General features: G+C 40.3%; 1 long non-coding RNA gene across 1 annotated transcript; it reads left to right on the top strand.

Annotated features, from left to right (window-relative positions):
* Positions 1–12588: 12588 nt before the first annotated feature.
* Positions 12589–14861, top strand: LOC142106706 (uncharacterized). The gene is made up of 3 exons (XR_012679757.1): positions 12589–12801; positions 14255–14356; positions 14793–14861. It is a non-coding gene; the product is annotated as an uncharacterized LOC142106706 (long non-coding RNA).
* The last annotated feature ends 1293 nt before the right edge of the window (positions 14862–16154 follow it).

Genomic DNA, 16154 nt, shown 5'->3' with positions numbered 1-16154 from the left:
GAGGGCTGGGGGGTTGCAAAATGGTGACAGGGAGAGGTATAAACTGAATACTAAAATATATGAGAATACTTGTTCTCTAGAGTAAAAAGAAAACAAAATAATAAAGTAAAGATTTAATCTTGATGTATTGCCATGATAAAAGATGAAGACAAGGGGGGGATTTCATTCGGGACGCGTTAAGCTGGGTACACACTACAGGGTTTTATGTAATATGCAAGGACTACGCGTAAATAGGTACAACTGGAAGATATGTCTCAGTCCGCATACATATCGCGCCATACTCTTTCTTACTGTCTATGCACAACATGGAAAAACACATTTTGCGCGTCCGTTTCAGAAATTTGCCTGACTCTGCACAGGGCCCAAAGTGAGCAAGGTTAAAACACCCAGATGCAAATCAGATCATCTGACTGATAACAGTAAAGCTGGATACACACTACAGGTTTTTCATGCAATAATTGTCTCAACCAGCCGACATACGGCCGCTCGTTCAAAAGTCGGGTCAGTGTGTGCAGTGACACGATGGACAAAAGTCTGCCCAAATGGACGATTGTCGCCTCATTTGGTTGTTCGTACCGTTCAATATTTTCGTTCCAATCTCGTTTCCGTTGTGTAGTGTGTATAAACGTCCGACCGATGTTGCTTCAGTGTGTACGAAATTAAAATCATTGGTCACGACAACATGGCTGTAAAAAGTCGCTAAAGGGACGTCCGCTCTTCCCTTTATCGTCCTAAACAAGGCTAGTGTGTATGCAGTTCATGGACCGAGTCATCGGACCATCGATCGCATGTAAAATCGATCGGCTTAAAAAGTTGGTGGAAAATTCTTTAGTATGTACCCAGCTTAACTCTAGGAATAAAATTACCGTATTAACGGTAGATAATACTGCACATTTGTACCATAGTAACGGTAATGTTGCACAGGGGAATAACGCAGCCAATTGAATAGGGCACAATAAATCATTCTTTGCTAAGTGGAGCGCAGTTTCTAAAACACGCAAACATTGGTGGGTGGGGAATGAATAAAGCCAGATTTTAAAGTAAGTACGAGTTCATTTTTACCTTCCACGTATTAGCCTGGTGTGGAAGGGCAGGGGGCCTGTACCTGCCTATTAGTCTGGGACGGCCTAAACTACTATGGGTAATTTCAAGAGAGTAGGAGCATACAATAGGAAACTATAGGGTGCCATGGAGTCTGGTCAACCAATTGACCAACAGACTCTTAGCGGTCACGTGATTTTTCTTTCCGGTCTTCCAATTCCATACCGGTTTGCTCCCCATTAAAAGTCTCTGGCTGTCATATAATTAAAGCAATTATTAAGTACAGGTTTTGCTGTGAAGTTTTCTTTTTTTGGTTATGTACATGTGTGAAACAAGGATACGTCCATACTTGAGAAATGCTTCAATACAAAGTTATTTCTCGGTATATCCGATCTAACATTCTGGCATTTTTCATAATTATTTGCCCGCCGGATGGGTTGCTCTTTAGCTATATCACTGATAAGTCTTCATGTTAAATATAAGGGGATTTATAGAAACTTTAAAGAAAGTACATTGAAAATCGTAAAAAACATTTATTTTTTGCTTTGTAGCAATATTCACGAGAATGCAACCTATCCGTTTTCTTGGAACTAGTGACATCACTAAGACGCTGGATTCTGCTTCAGTGATGTCATCAACGTTTATTGAATTATTATGGCTATTGGTTCAGCCAACCAAACGTCTGCACTTTAACCACTTAAAAGTTCTCTAACCAAGGGCAAGTCAAGAAGTCCAATAATGCCATGATTTCTCCTGAAAGCAAAATTGTAAATACGAGTCAATTGCTTATACAAAGGTGATTAGTTGGTTATGTTGTAACTCAAGTTGGACTGTTGTTGGGTAAATTAAAGGTGTAACCACTTTTTTTAAGTGGTTCTACATTACATTCTTCTGGGGCAGTGGGTTGGTGGGACGGAACCCAATGGAACTGTAATTGTGAATACAAGATTCTGTTGAGACCAGGGGGTAAAAGTATCAAGCCGAGAGTTTTCCGGCAGGTTTGAAAAACCAGTCAGATTCCAGCTATTATTTATTTAGTACATTCTACAAAATGATAGCTAGAATCTGATCGGTTGCTATAGGCAACATCTCCACGTTTCAAACCTACCGGAAAACTCTCAGCTTGATACGTTTGCCCCTAGGATGGGTGAAATCCAGAGGAAGATGATGCCAACCCATTGTCACATCCAACACCTGTCCTGGTTTTTCCATTTTATGGTAGTCCTGTACTATGGTAAGTAGATGGCCGAGTGCAGGTTTTTCTGGGTATAGAATGAAGTCCCAAGGGTCTTCCTTTGGCCAACAGAGTTGACTGTTGGCCAACTCTTACTTCCTTGTCCCATACATCAAGACTGGCAAAGTGAGGTCCTCGGTCAACAGACCAATAACAAACTCTGCATCCTCTCCAAAGTGCCAGGAAAGCCTTCCAGACTCTGCTAAAATGACTCTTCTCCCTATTGTCACAATGGTTAGAAGACTGGGACAGGTCCTCCCAAGTTCTGGAAAAGTAGAGCTGAACTCACAGGAATGTGATAGACGTACAACTGGGCTATAAAGAGCTTGTAGGATGCTCATAGGTTAGATGTAGGAATAAGAGTATTGTCTGATCTAGATTGGTGTTGGACAACATTTCCAAAGACTTGGTCAGGTAGTGGAGAAACCGATATGTTCCTCATGTTTGAAATGTCACCTAAAATTATAAGAAAGACAAGCATTCCGTCGACCTGTATTTTTATTTAATGTTTTCAATAAACAGTTCAAATTCACAAACATAAAGTAAAAGTTTCCACCTTATTTTGGAGTTGACATTTGGGATGTTCGGATTCCTCATCCTTTTGGATGCTGTGTCATATGACCACATGTTTTTAGGTGCTAAATAAAAAAGACATTAAATAAATAAATGAAATGTAGGAAACCTGAATGACACACATACGTTTGGAATGCCTGACAGTATTACAGGGATACAAAGCTGTGACTCTAGTTAAATGACAAGCCCTCATTGGACGACCGAGTCATCGGAGAGCCCCATTGCCAAAACGATAAACGTTCCTGATTCGCCTGGCATCTGCCAAACCCAGATTCATCCATCGTACTGCTAGACGGGGAATTTGTTTATTTAATGTTTCGCACTCAAGTCGTTGGCAATGTTCTGCTTGACATTTTTTTGTAATGATCTTACATAAATATGTGTGCTTCCCGTAGTAAGCTTGTCGGATGAGACAGTCCACTTTATAAAATGTGAAACAGTCCCTAATGATACATAGGCTCCTGGACTTTATAGAACCAGGGATAAAATATTGCAGATGGTCTATGGAATCACATCACCACTGACCTTGGCTGAGCCGTATGTGTGGTAATAGAAGAAGACATAGTAACTGTCTGCATTTTTAAGTGGTTGCTATTTTTATTATAGTGATGTAGTGCGGACTCTGCAACCATGTCATAATTCACCTCTGAGTGCAGCTAGGTACTGTCTGTGCCTCTTCTATCCACTGGTTCATTTCAGCCTAGTGCGAACTATTAAATTGGTTTCCGCACCTTCAGATAACTTTGACTTTTGTCTGTGTTCATGCCACTTTTGCTAAATATTTTCCTTTATGCTTCCGTCTCTGCTTCTGTATTGATACCGTGTAGTAAAGTTGTTCATTTATTTTTTTTAGCCGACACAAAGCTGCCCGAATACAGTTGTAACCAGTGCAGAGATCATAGCAGAACGGTCACATTCCAGAGCAACAAAATACCTGATTGTATAAATACATGGCTGAAAGATAAAGCAGTGTGTTTCTATCATTATCATTTTATCATACCCGGGATAATAAGGCTGGGGTAGGGGCAAGAACGTCTTCGCCAAAGGCTAGGTTGATATTTTCATTTCATCCTGGTGTCCACCAACCTTCAGCATACCCTACACACATACCCGTTATAAGGCATTGGTTTTGGACTGCGATTTGCACATAAAATCGTAATTAATGTGTACCCATCGAGTGGGGAAGTGAACGCGATAGCCTATCAATTCACTAGGAAGTAGTGACATCACTGAGGCACATGACCCAGTACCTCCATGATGTCACTAAGCCATTTCTCAGCATAATATCTCAAGTTGTGTGTCGGATAAGGAGGGCGGGGAATTTTAGTGGTCAGCAGGCAAATGAGCGTGGGATTGAAGTAAATGGGAGAATAGTCACGTGACCTGCAAGAGTGGGCTGTTTGATTGGCTGTCCAGATTCCATGTTGCCCTTACATTTCTCATTGTACCCCCCCCAGCTCAGCCATCCATAGACTCTACTGAGTTACAATAGGGGCCCTACCCATGAGTACTTATAACGGACCTGGCCAACCTGTGGCTCTCCAGGTGTGAAACTACAAGTCCCAGCATGCTTTGCCAATAGCCATGTTGCCTATTGCCATCCACAGGGGCCTTGGTTGGTTTAAAGGTATGGAACGCACCTGAATGTCATGAAGATAGTCCACAAAAGGCTGCGTGGGGTACATTTATCCTACAGCTTCAGGGAGGAGATCCAGAAAACATGCACTGTTGGTGAATCCTGAAGACAGGCTTGATAATAGCAGTAAAGGAGTGTTGCTACCAAGTGGCTTTTCCTTCTCTATCAGAATGTTTCCATTTACTTGCTCATAGGCCACTGCCATATTTCACTGAAAGTCTGTCCCATATCGCAATGCGGTCCCCAGTTGTTATGTTTAGATCACTATATTTCTAACACCTTTCTGTGATTATTTCCCTGTGAACTTATGTATACATCTCTAGAAGGGAGATAATGTATACTTAGCATAGACACGACCGCTGAAAATGAAATTCTCGTGCAGTCAGCAACTTCTTACCCTCTTCTCAGAACAAATATTATTGCGTGCGCCCACAGGAACTGCTTCTCGGAGATATGTTATAATCCTCTCACATCTATGGCAGTATCTCTACATCTACCGCACCACAAACGCATTTTTTTGGCACATCTCAGTGTGTTATATTTATGCTATTATTCTATTTTAAAGGTATATATAAATTGTTCTCCAACTCTTGTGGAACTACAAGTCCCAGTTCACTTTTCCTTGACTACCCTGTATTGCTTTAGGGACAGTCAATGGCGGGTTAGAGCTGAAAAGATCCATGATACATGCCTATATTTGATAATATGTCTAATTGTTGTGAAGCCATGCAACGTGTGTATCTCAAATGTGTTTATACAGATTAACTCCACCCATGGCTAAAAATATAGTTTTACGATGAATTATGTGAGGTCGGTACAGTGGCAGAGTGGTTCGAATTGCAGCCTCAAAGAGCTGGGATTATGGGTTCCAGTCTAATCAGGGCACCATCTGTGTGGAGTTCTATGTTCTCCCTGTGTTCATGTGGGTTTCCTCCCGCATTCCAAAAACCATACCTCCCACTTGTCCCGATTTCAGTGGGACAGTCCCGATTTTAGGACTCTGTCCCACTTTCCCGTCGGTGACATATTTGTCCTGCGGGTGGGAATATTGGGAGAAGGGAGGTATGTAATGGGCAACCTAACGCTTTAAAGGATTAGGCAGTCCCCTGAGGGCGTGGCAACACCCCTGTTGCATCATGGCCACGCCCATGTTGCGGTGTGGTCACGCCCCAGGTCCCGCTGCCGGGGGCAGACATGTTGGGAGGTATGAACAACATGCTAGTAGGCTAACTGGCTTCTGATGAACTTCACCAATGTGTGAGTTTGTGTTGTAGAGAATTTAGAGAGTAAGCTCCTTTGCGACAAGGGCTGATGAAAACAGCCCCCTCCCCCAAGGAGCAGAGAAGATCTCCTGATTGTACCATTGCCTGACTTGGGTTTTTGGGTGGAGTTATCCTTTGACTGCTAACCTGACATCCCCGCTCTCAAGCATGATCCCTCGAAAATATTTATAGGCAGTGTAATAGTTGAAAATAACAATTGGGTCAAAAGAAGCTCTAAACTGCAAGCCAATACCTTGCTCCGGCCAATCAGTGCAGCCACACCCATACTCAGTAAGCCGTGGCTTGTGTTTAAATCAGGAGGGTAGTGTCAAAATCGGGACTACTGGGGAACATGGCAGGGACAAGTGCGGATGTTCACAAGACGGGAGAAGGTCCTTCACCATCATCTCCATACGTGTATTTCTCTATACTGCAAACTGAACTGGTGGAAATTACATATATTTATTAGGGATGTTCACTGACTTCTGTGATTTGGTTTTGGATCTGTATTTAAAAAAAAAATAAAAAATGCTAAAATCACATAACTTGGCTCTTTTTTTGTTCCTACATTATTATTAACCTCAATAACATTAATTTCCAGTCAATTTTTGTGGAGTGACAAGAACACTGCTACCCCTCCTGTTTCTGTGTGAGCAATGGCACTGAGCTATGGCACTGGAGAGTGACAAGAACACTGCTACCCATGTTTCTGTATGAGCAATGGCACTGAGCAATTTCACTGGAGAGTGACAAGAACACTGCTACCCCTCCTGTTTCTGTATGAGCAATAGCACTGAGCAATGTCAATGGAGAATAGAGAGTGACAAGAACACTGCTACCCTTGTTTCTGTGTGAGCAATGGCACTGAGCAATGTCACTTGAGACTGGAGAGTGACAAGAACAGTGCTACCACTTTTTCTGTGTGAGCAATGTAGCTGGAGAGTGACAGGAGCACTGCTACCCCTGTTTCTGTGTGAGCAATGGCACTGAGCAATGTCACTGGAGACTGGAGAGTGACAAGAACACTGCTTCCCCTGTTTCTGTGTGAGCAATGGCACTGAGCAATGTCACTGGAGACTGGAGAGTGACAAGAACACTGCTACCCCTGTGTCTGTGGAGCAATGGCGCTGGATCTCCTTGGGAGAGAGGTACTTATGGAATTCAAAACCCGCGAGATCCAGGCTCGGTTTTTGGAAAACCGAGCCTGAGCATCTCTAATATTTATCTTGTCCTATACAAGTCTACAAATCACACTGCTCCTGGCTGATAGTGCATTGTCCATTTACATATCTTGTATTCTTTGACCGCATTGTTAATAATTACTTTTTTTTCATTAGAAATGTCAGCGTTTTAAAAATAATCAACTGAACCAGCCTCATATAAATGTTTAAATACCAAATATCTATGCAGTAAAACCAATTTAGATTATGAGGGATTTCCTTTTGGAGATATGAGGGATTGTGTACACACAGACTGATATCTAATGTCATTCATTGTATGATCCAAAAACCTAATAATAAAAAAATAAATCTTCTGCTCCAAAGGGACATTTTTTTAGGCAATTATTGAATAGAAGTAAGTCATTTTAATGTTTATAAAGTCTTCTAGTTTTTTTTTGTCGCTATAGTAATCCTTTAAGATAATAATTGAGCAACAGCATGCCACAAGGTATGTAGAATTGTTATAGACTAATGTGGTGTCCTTGAAATTGGGTCTCGGTCTGATAATATCAGCGTCAGCTGAAATCGCTATTTAACCTGGAAACCACAGTCAGGCGATTCTCTGCAGAATGTAGACCACCCATCTCCAGTTGTACCTCCCCAAACTTGGGGTCTAAAGTTTGCTGGGTGATTCAGAGAACAATTAATATCAGCTTGATCTAAGTTGTGGTCATGGATCAGATACACAATCTCATCATGATTCTGTACGTGGCATGTTTACTTTCAGCAGGTAAGTGATCCGTAGAGGGACTGGGCATGATTAAGTGCAACATTTGCATAGTTTATTAGGATTATTAGGAAATATCATTGAGAGGAGAAACAAGTGAGACCGAATAAGCCCCTCAATTTTATTTGTACATCTTCATAATCGGTCCTTCTGATGTCCTTGGTAGACATCAAAAGGAGTCAGGAGGGTATATTTACTAAACTGCGGATTTGAAAAAGTGGAAATGTTGCCTATAGCAACCAATCAGATTCTAACTATCATTTATTTAGTACATTCTACAAAATGACAGTTAGAATCTGATTGGTTGCTATAGGCAACATCTCAACTTTTTTTCAAACCCGCAGTTTAGTAAATATATCCCTGGATCTCTGTGAAATAGCCAAATACTTCTAGTACCTACTCATTTGTTACTGTGCCGACATAATCAATTTCCCAAACACCGTTCCGTCCATGTGCATGTCTGACATTGTTAAATTGATTTCATCGCTTTGTGATTCTTAATTTAGAGTAAAAATGGCACAAATTACTGTAAGAAAGCTTTGTTGAAAACAATGTTAGTTTTAAACTTAAAAAAAAATTCACATGACTGCAATAAAATAATAAAACGTAAGCACCCCCCCTCCTCCTATACCCCCTCCCCAATTATTTTTTTTAAAAAAACCTAAAACTGTTGGTATTAATGTATGAACAAATTTGTAGTTTGTTTTTTTTTAAGAATGTTTATACACTTCTGTTTTTAGTACTATGTTGATATTACAGTTATGTCGCTATGATATTCTATATTTTGTTCTTTGTTTGTGTTTGTATCCAAAAAGTTAAAAATAAAAGTTAAAAAAGTTAACAGAAAACAAAGAATAGAACATAATATTTGTTGTTTCTATATACAAGTATTTTAAATAATTTACTGTAGTTGACAGTCTAATTTATAGTTTTGAGCTGAAACTTTTTTAGACTTTTCACGTTTGTTCAGCCTGAAATTTTTGGTTTACTACAGTACAGTAACCAGGATCATATAAGATATTTTATATCTACATGTCTGAAATAGGCAACTTGCCACAATGGTACAGAATTTAGTTAGGACCGCTAACAGAGGTGTGATGTGATTAATGTTCCCACAGAACTGGTTTTATGGACGTTCACAAATGATCCCTACTGATGATCCCTACTAGCATTAAATAACGGTTATTATTGGAAATATACAATATGGACATTAGTGGAGATTTTTTTTTTAAGACCATCTTTTTATCATCAGTCTTCATACGCGTTTCTCCAGTTTTAAATTGAAAATCGATGGAACAAACCTGTAGCCAATTAGATTATTGGAATCTTTACAGCAGCACATAGTATTTCAGAATGCAAGAGTGTTAATCTTTTGGGAGGCAATGACCTGTCCACTTGTGTGATTATGTTATGCTAGTAATATATTTGGAGTGCCCCATTTGGTTCTTCTATGACCGGTATATAGATGATTTGATATTTACGTGGGATGGAGACACTAGTTCTATAACTGATTTATTTTAATCACCTCCACAATAACTAATTGAAAACTGACTTTGCAACATCTCAATTCTCACATTGACTTTGGAGATAACCCTTTCAGTCGTGGGAGGCAATATAATTTGTTCCAAAATCTTTCAAAAACTGTCCAACACCAACAATTATCTGTGGATTAAACAACAGATCTAAAGGCAAATTAAGGAAGAGAAGAAGGAATTGATATAATTTGTTTCAACAGAGAGGTTATCCTAATGAATAGCTTATTAAGTAGTGCACCTAAGCAGGTTGGTAAATTGGATAGCACCCATGGCATCTGATTTGAAATGAACAATATTGTTCTGTATGTAATAACAGGCAATGCACATTTAAAGCAGTTAACCGGTTTGGGTAGTAGCCAATTTAATTTACTTTGTAGTGCAAAGTCACTAATATATTTCTTGCCATTCTTAATACTACTCAATTTGAAAAAAGCCGGGAGCCAAAGCGCTTTGCAAGTTTTTCTGGTTTTCCTAGTTTTAGCAAGGATCTGGTTTCAAATTAAAATCTAATTAACAATCTAACTTTGTGCAAACTCTCTAACTGTGCAAAGCACAAGTAAAGTTGTGATTTCATATAATCCTTAAATTTAGGATTCAGGTGCACTTCTTAGTAAGTCATTCAGTAGGATAAGCTCTCTGGTTAAACAGTTGAATTATATCTATTGACTGCGTCGTTGATAACATTTGCTGGAATCAAAATTTCACTTTTAAACTAACACCACAGATGGTAGCATGTAACTCAGATCCATATCTGATGCCATGTGCAATACACAGCATTATCTCATACTAGGTATAATATGGAGAGACTTATCTGGTGCCAGGTGTAATATTTAGTCATATTGGTGCCATGTGCAATACACAGGGCCATATCTCATACCAAGTATAATATAGAGAGCCTTTTTCGGTGTCAAGTCTTACTTGTAGAGACATATCCGGTGTGAAGTGTAGTATCATCATCATCATCACCATTTATTTATATAGCGCCACTGATTCTGCAGCGCTGTACAGAGAACTCACTCACATCAGTCCCTGCCCCATTGGGTTTTACAGTCTAAATTCCCTAACATACACACAGACTAGGGTCAATTTGTTAGCAGCCAAATAACCTACCAGTATGTTTTTGTAGTGTGGGAGGAAAGCAGAGCACCTGGAGGAAACCCATGCAAACACGGGGAGAACATTCAAACTCCTCACAGATAAGGCAATGGTCAGGAATTGAACTCATGACCCCAGTGCTGAAAGGCAGAAGTGCTAACCACCTAGCCACTGTGCTGCCCCTAGTATAGTATACAGTCATATCCGGTGCCAAGTCTAATATGCAGAGCCATATCTGGTGGGCAGTGTAATATACAGTGACAATCATTCACCCTTTGATCTACTGACACCCGGCCATGGTTAATTGATCATCTGTTGTCTTAAACCCCCAGGTCTGGCAGGTCTGGACGTCTCACAATCGCCGACATCACTGACCGTCCTTCAGGGGAACCAAGCTAAGCTGAGTTGCTTTTTCTCGGCCGCAGACCCGACTGTGAAAGGTTCTGTATCATGGCACAAGGCCGGCCTTCAGGGGAATATAAGCTCCAGTCACGTCCTCTCCCTGAGAGGTCGCTTCTCACTGACCTTTCCAAGGACTTTCCTTAGCGAGGGAGACGGGTCCTTAGTTATCAGTAACGTCACCTGGGTAGATGCTGGGACTTACTTCTGCAAGGTCTTCACATGGGACCAGGAAGAAGAACAGGGGAACGGCACCCGGCTCCTTGTGTATGGTACGGAAATAACGCCTGGCAGATGCTTTGTACCAAAGTTACTGCTGGATACAACTCAAACGGCTTTTACTTTACTGATAATGCTGCCAGTAGGTGATTTGCTCCATTGATATCTACAGCTGATCTTTCACGTTATATTGGTTGGTACAAATAATATGTCGACTCATGTTTAAAGAAATCAAAATGCAGAGGAGAAATAAGGACGTACAGAAATAGAACGTGAAAGGAAAACCGAATTGTAAATGTCCTGTATTCTTTCCTTACAAATTTAGCAGACAATTATAATTTACGTTATACCTTTATTGGTAAACTGCCAGAGATAAGAATTATTAAGGAGACCCCGGTCCTCAACGTAAAACTGTTTCCTATTCTGTGGTGTGATTGACGGGGAGATTCTAAGACACCCCCAGCTTTTCCTGATATGGTTTTAGGGAGGTATCTTCCTTTGTTGGTTAGATACACCCTCTAGTGGACATCGGACAGATGATGAAGTAGCGGGGGCATGCGTATGAAGGAATGCATACTAATGCCCCCCAGTGAAGAAAGAAGGCTCTTCAAATTCTGCAGATCAAAAATGCTGTTAGATACACTCTGCTAGAGAGCAAAGTGTATCTAATCAATGATGCAAGTTAGGAAGGGAATTGCATTGGCATAGTTGCCAACTATCCCTAATTTCTACAATCCTACAATCTTAGATTTTAAAAATGTGTGTTTGGAAATTTGTGTCCTTGAGAATGTCCTTATTTTTCAAAGCTGATGAACTGCACACTACAATTACTTTTATTCTTTATACAGGATGCAGCTTTCACTATCCCTTTTATTTGGACTTTGTAGCTTGATAAGGATTGGAAGTCGTGCTATTTAAATACAGACCTTTAAAGAGGGAAATTGCGGAGCTGATGCAGATTCTTAGTAACCTTTCATATTTAATTACTGTTAGCAATTGTCTGAATAATGAAAGCACGGATCTCGGGCAAACGCAGGATTTGTAGAGGGGGGTTTCCACACCACGCCACCAGTGGGCGTGACCAGCATGCATTGGGGCGTGGCTATAATATTAGACAGTGCTTGGCTGCTCTCCAACTCTTCCTATCCCCATAATATACATGGGCAATGCTGTGTGCACTAATTTTAGGTGCACGCAGCTCTCCCTTTTCAAGCAGAGCCGTGTGAAGTGGGGTCAGGGTCCAGCCACCTCAATTATACAGTGCCCCAGGCTTGGAGGGGGGTTTCCAGGCACTAGGAACCCCGACCCCCTCCCTCGGTTTCCCTATGGATCTGATTGGCTCCTCATGATTTTATTTTCTCTCTCCAACTATGTTGCCATGAGAATGTTGCTGTGCACATCACCAGGATTGTGGTCCTAGGGAGTGGACAAGCCCCTCTGGCTCTAAATAAAGACAAGATACTTGTCACACTGTGTATTGCCAGCTGCTGTAACTACAAGTCCCAGCATTCCCGTGGTGTCTGAAGGGAACATATTATCTTTTCTTTTCTTTTCTGTTTTCAGCTCATCCATCACAACCAGAGATTTACCTCCAGGTAACCACAAAGTCTACAGAAGAGGTGGGTTTCATATGCAGGACATCCGGCTTCTACCCACCAGACATTGGTCTGACGTGGCATACAACCGATGTTGTACTGCCTGACAGTGGACCATTGGAGATAACCAAGTCAGAAGCGGGCGTCTACCAGGCCACTCTCCATCTTATTCTACCCTCAAGTTTCAGATACAAGCTCCTGACAGTAACCTGCATTATACAACATGTGTCTCTTACAAAACCGCTGTACAGCAACTTCACTTACAGTGAGTTCAGCTTCAGTACCAGATTCTTACATGATGTAATTTTATGGGTTTGCCTCTAGATGGCAGTAAACCCATTAGCTGAAATGTAACTAGTCATTTGATTTCGTGTACGTCCCAGGCAGATGTTTTAAGAAGGCCAAGGGGTATATTTACTAAACTGCGTGTTTGAAAAAGTGGAGATGTTGCCTATAGCAACCAATCAGATTCTAGCTATCATTTATTTAGTACATTCTCCAAATTGACAGCTAGAATCTGATTGGTTGCTATAGACAACATCTCTACTTTTTCAAACCCGCAGTTTAGTCAATTTAGCACTATTTTGCTCCTCTTACCTCACGTCCAAGAGTTTCAAAAAATGAGGCAGTCCGTCTGGATGTATCGCTTTAATGACACAGCCAGGATTCATTTAAGCTGATAAGTATTTGCTTCAGCCTATGTACATAAGCATACTGGTATTTTAAAATAACCTGTATGCGCTAAAGCATTAAAAATAACAACCCCCCCCCCCTCTCGGGTGGCGGTCATAATTCTGGCACTGGATGATAGTGTGATTGGAGACCTTCATAATGACGCCAATCACAATGCCGACATTAAAACACCAATACCGCCGAGTTTGGCGTTTATATCCCGGACCCAATATCATTGCTCTTTTAATGTTGGCATTGTGATTGGCGACATTGGGAATTTTGCCAATCACACTGTCGACATTGTCAACCTGTCAGCACAATGGAAGTGTTGGCATTTAGCCTGCGGATATGTTCATGTTGTCATGTTAAGTGTCGACATTTCCAGTTTCAGAACTAGGTACCCAACCCGCTCCCCCCTCTATAGTTGACTTGTTTTTAAGACCTGAGGGTACTACTGTGTAGCTTAAGCTATGAGAGTTATACACAAACCTTTTATCCATATAGTTCTAAAAAAGAGAATGAAAAAACGAAATAAAGTAAAGGTAAAAGTGTGTCTGCAAAAAGCATCATAACACAGACAAGGTCACAGTGTCTCATTCTAGAGTCACTGTTAGGAACACTGCTAAACAATTTAATAAGGATGGCAATGCCCAGTGCATTCTTGGTACGTGGAAGGTTAATATATTTAAATGTAAGTTAATGTATTTTAGACATGACGCGCCAAACTGCGGAAAATTCCCAAACTATCCAGATAATAGATCGTATGATTACTGCCAATGTGCCTGAACACATGTACAGATGTTTGGATGTAAAGTGTTATTCTTGCCCAGTCTTGATTAGTTCTTCAAGAGGGGCGAGTAAATAAGGCTTACGAAATATGTGACCTTTCCTGACGCTGTGGAACCACAAGTTCCAGCATGCCTTGACAGCCAGTGACCGCCTCTACTTGCCACCATAAATTGCATGTGTGCAGTTAAGACTAATATTGCACGTCTGCTCCTGTCAATGATTTGTACATTTTTAATTATACACTCTTTTATTGACAGGTCTTTCTGAGAATGGATTGTCTGAGTATCAGCTGGTGGGATATCTAAATATCCTTAAAATAAGCTTCATCCTTGGCCTAACAGTCTGCATGCTTCTCACAGGTAGTCCACCCGTATCTTGCATTAAACAAAAATACGCGTGTGAGAGATGGGGATGGTATTTTGAAGCTGTGATGTCACTTCCTGTTCAGGTCAATAGAAACAGGAATTAAGGAATAAAATATTTCACTTATTTTAAATGTCCTTTCACAAGTATCAGTGCAGATTGGGGCATCCATCTCACACGCCCAAACCATACTTGTGTGGACTCCAGACCAATATATGAAGAGGACAACAGATATTTCAGATAAGCTTTATGATTAATTTCCTCTGGGACGCGGCTATTGATTAGAGCACATCACTGTTCATTTCAATTTGTTTGATCGTATTGCATTATGTTATTCTTTTTCTTGTGTGTTTATTTTGTTTTTTAAAGGAAGCTACAACATCTGTAGAGCAGAATTCTAATAACACAGGTTTTTTTCTTCTTCCTTCATAGTAAGAAAGCGATGCAATCACAAATAATACTACTAAATATTCTGATGATTAAATCCAGCATTACATGTGAGTACAATCCTCTATATTAGTCCGTGTAACAGAGTTTAATATTGGTAGATTATGTGGGAAGTTATAGGAAGTGAAAGGTTTAAAGTAGCTGAAATCATCATTTGAACCCACTATTTTCACTCACTTTTTTTCTTAAAGGGGAAGTACACTTTTGGAGAACTCGTATCCTCACCTGCATCCTTCTTGTCATCCAACAAACAATCAGGAAGTTGCCCAAAGTGTAATTCAACCTTACACAAACAGCATGTGAAAAAGTAACAGAAAGATAACAATTACATTTCACAGCACTGAATAATTATATATAGTATATATTAAGGTTATGTGTGTATGTAAATATTATATATAAGACAGGATAGAGTGTATATCTGATAATACTAGGAAGAAATAAAATTCATTATTATTATCCGTAGCTCCTCTATCTGATTTGTCCCTTTCGGTTTTGTGTGTCCTCTCTCCATCAGGACCTAAGCAGCACCCGGAATAATAAAGCTTATTTTTTGTTGACCAATGCAATGTCAAAGCCAAATGTAAACGGAGTTTTGGTTGAACCACATCTGACCTCTGGCATTGGACATCTGCTCGGAAGACTTTCCTGGGACCGGCTACATTTCTACTGTTATCCTTCACTGGGTCTCGGATTGACTTTGCAAATAAGCCGATTTTTGTCCTTCCAGCTGTGTTTGCTTATTATTCTGCTTACAGATATATTTTCGAAGTACAAAGTTTATTGTTTTGTTTTGTGAAATATTCAAGTTTGCGGGAATTTTCGACCCAGAGAGATTTTACGGTAACGCTACAGAAAAGCACCTATTATAAATCAGCCAGTGGCCCCTACCTCCGGGCAGCTGTTCAGCGTGAGAGCCAATAGGTAGGAGAGTAACGGCAGCTGGACCTTGCACATAAACCCTTTATGTAACTAAACATGGGCTGAGAAATCTAATTTGGACGCTCTGCTCTGGACGTTACAAATTCAAGACATTAGTTTTATTTCCAAAATAGATCAACACTGGGAGCAAACAGCCTGTTTGTGCCATATTAAAACATCGTAAGAGACTTGGAACCAGAAAAAAATGCCTGTAATAGAACAATAATTACATTATTTTGTGTTTCACCTGTTGTTCAGTACAAATAGAAATGAAGATAGATGAAGGACCCTTAGAGTTAAAATGAGCGTACTATTAGGAAGAAGACACAAGTCTGTCCTAATTTAATAATCACTCAAATAAGCTTAAAAGTTTATTGACTACTGACTAGTACATGAACCCAATAGTGGGCCTGATTCATTAAGGATCTT

This window comes from Mixophyes fleayi, chromosome 11 (assembly GCF_038048845.1).
Source record: "Mixophyes fleayi isolate aMixFle1 chromosome 11, aMixFle1.hap1, whole genome shotgun sequence".
Lineage (NCBI taxonomy): Eukaryota > Metazoa > Chordata > Amphibia > Anura > Limnodynastidae > Mixophyes > Mixophyes fleayi.
This window is presented reverse-complemented; position numbering and strand designations above follow the sequence as displayed.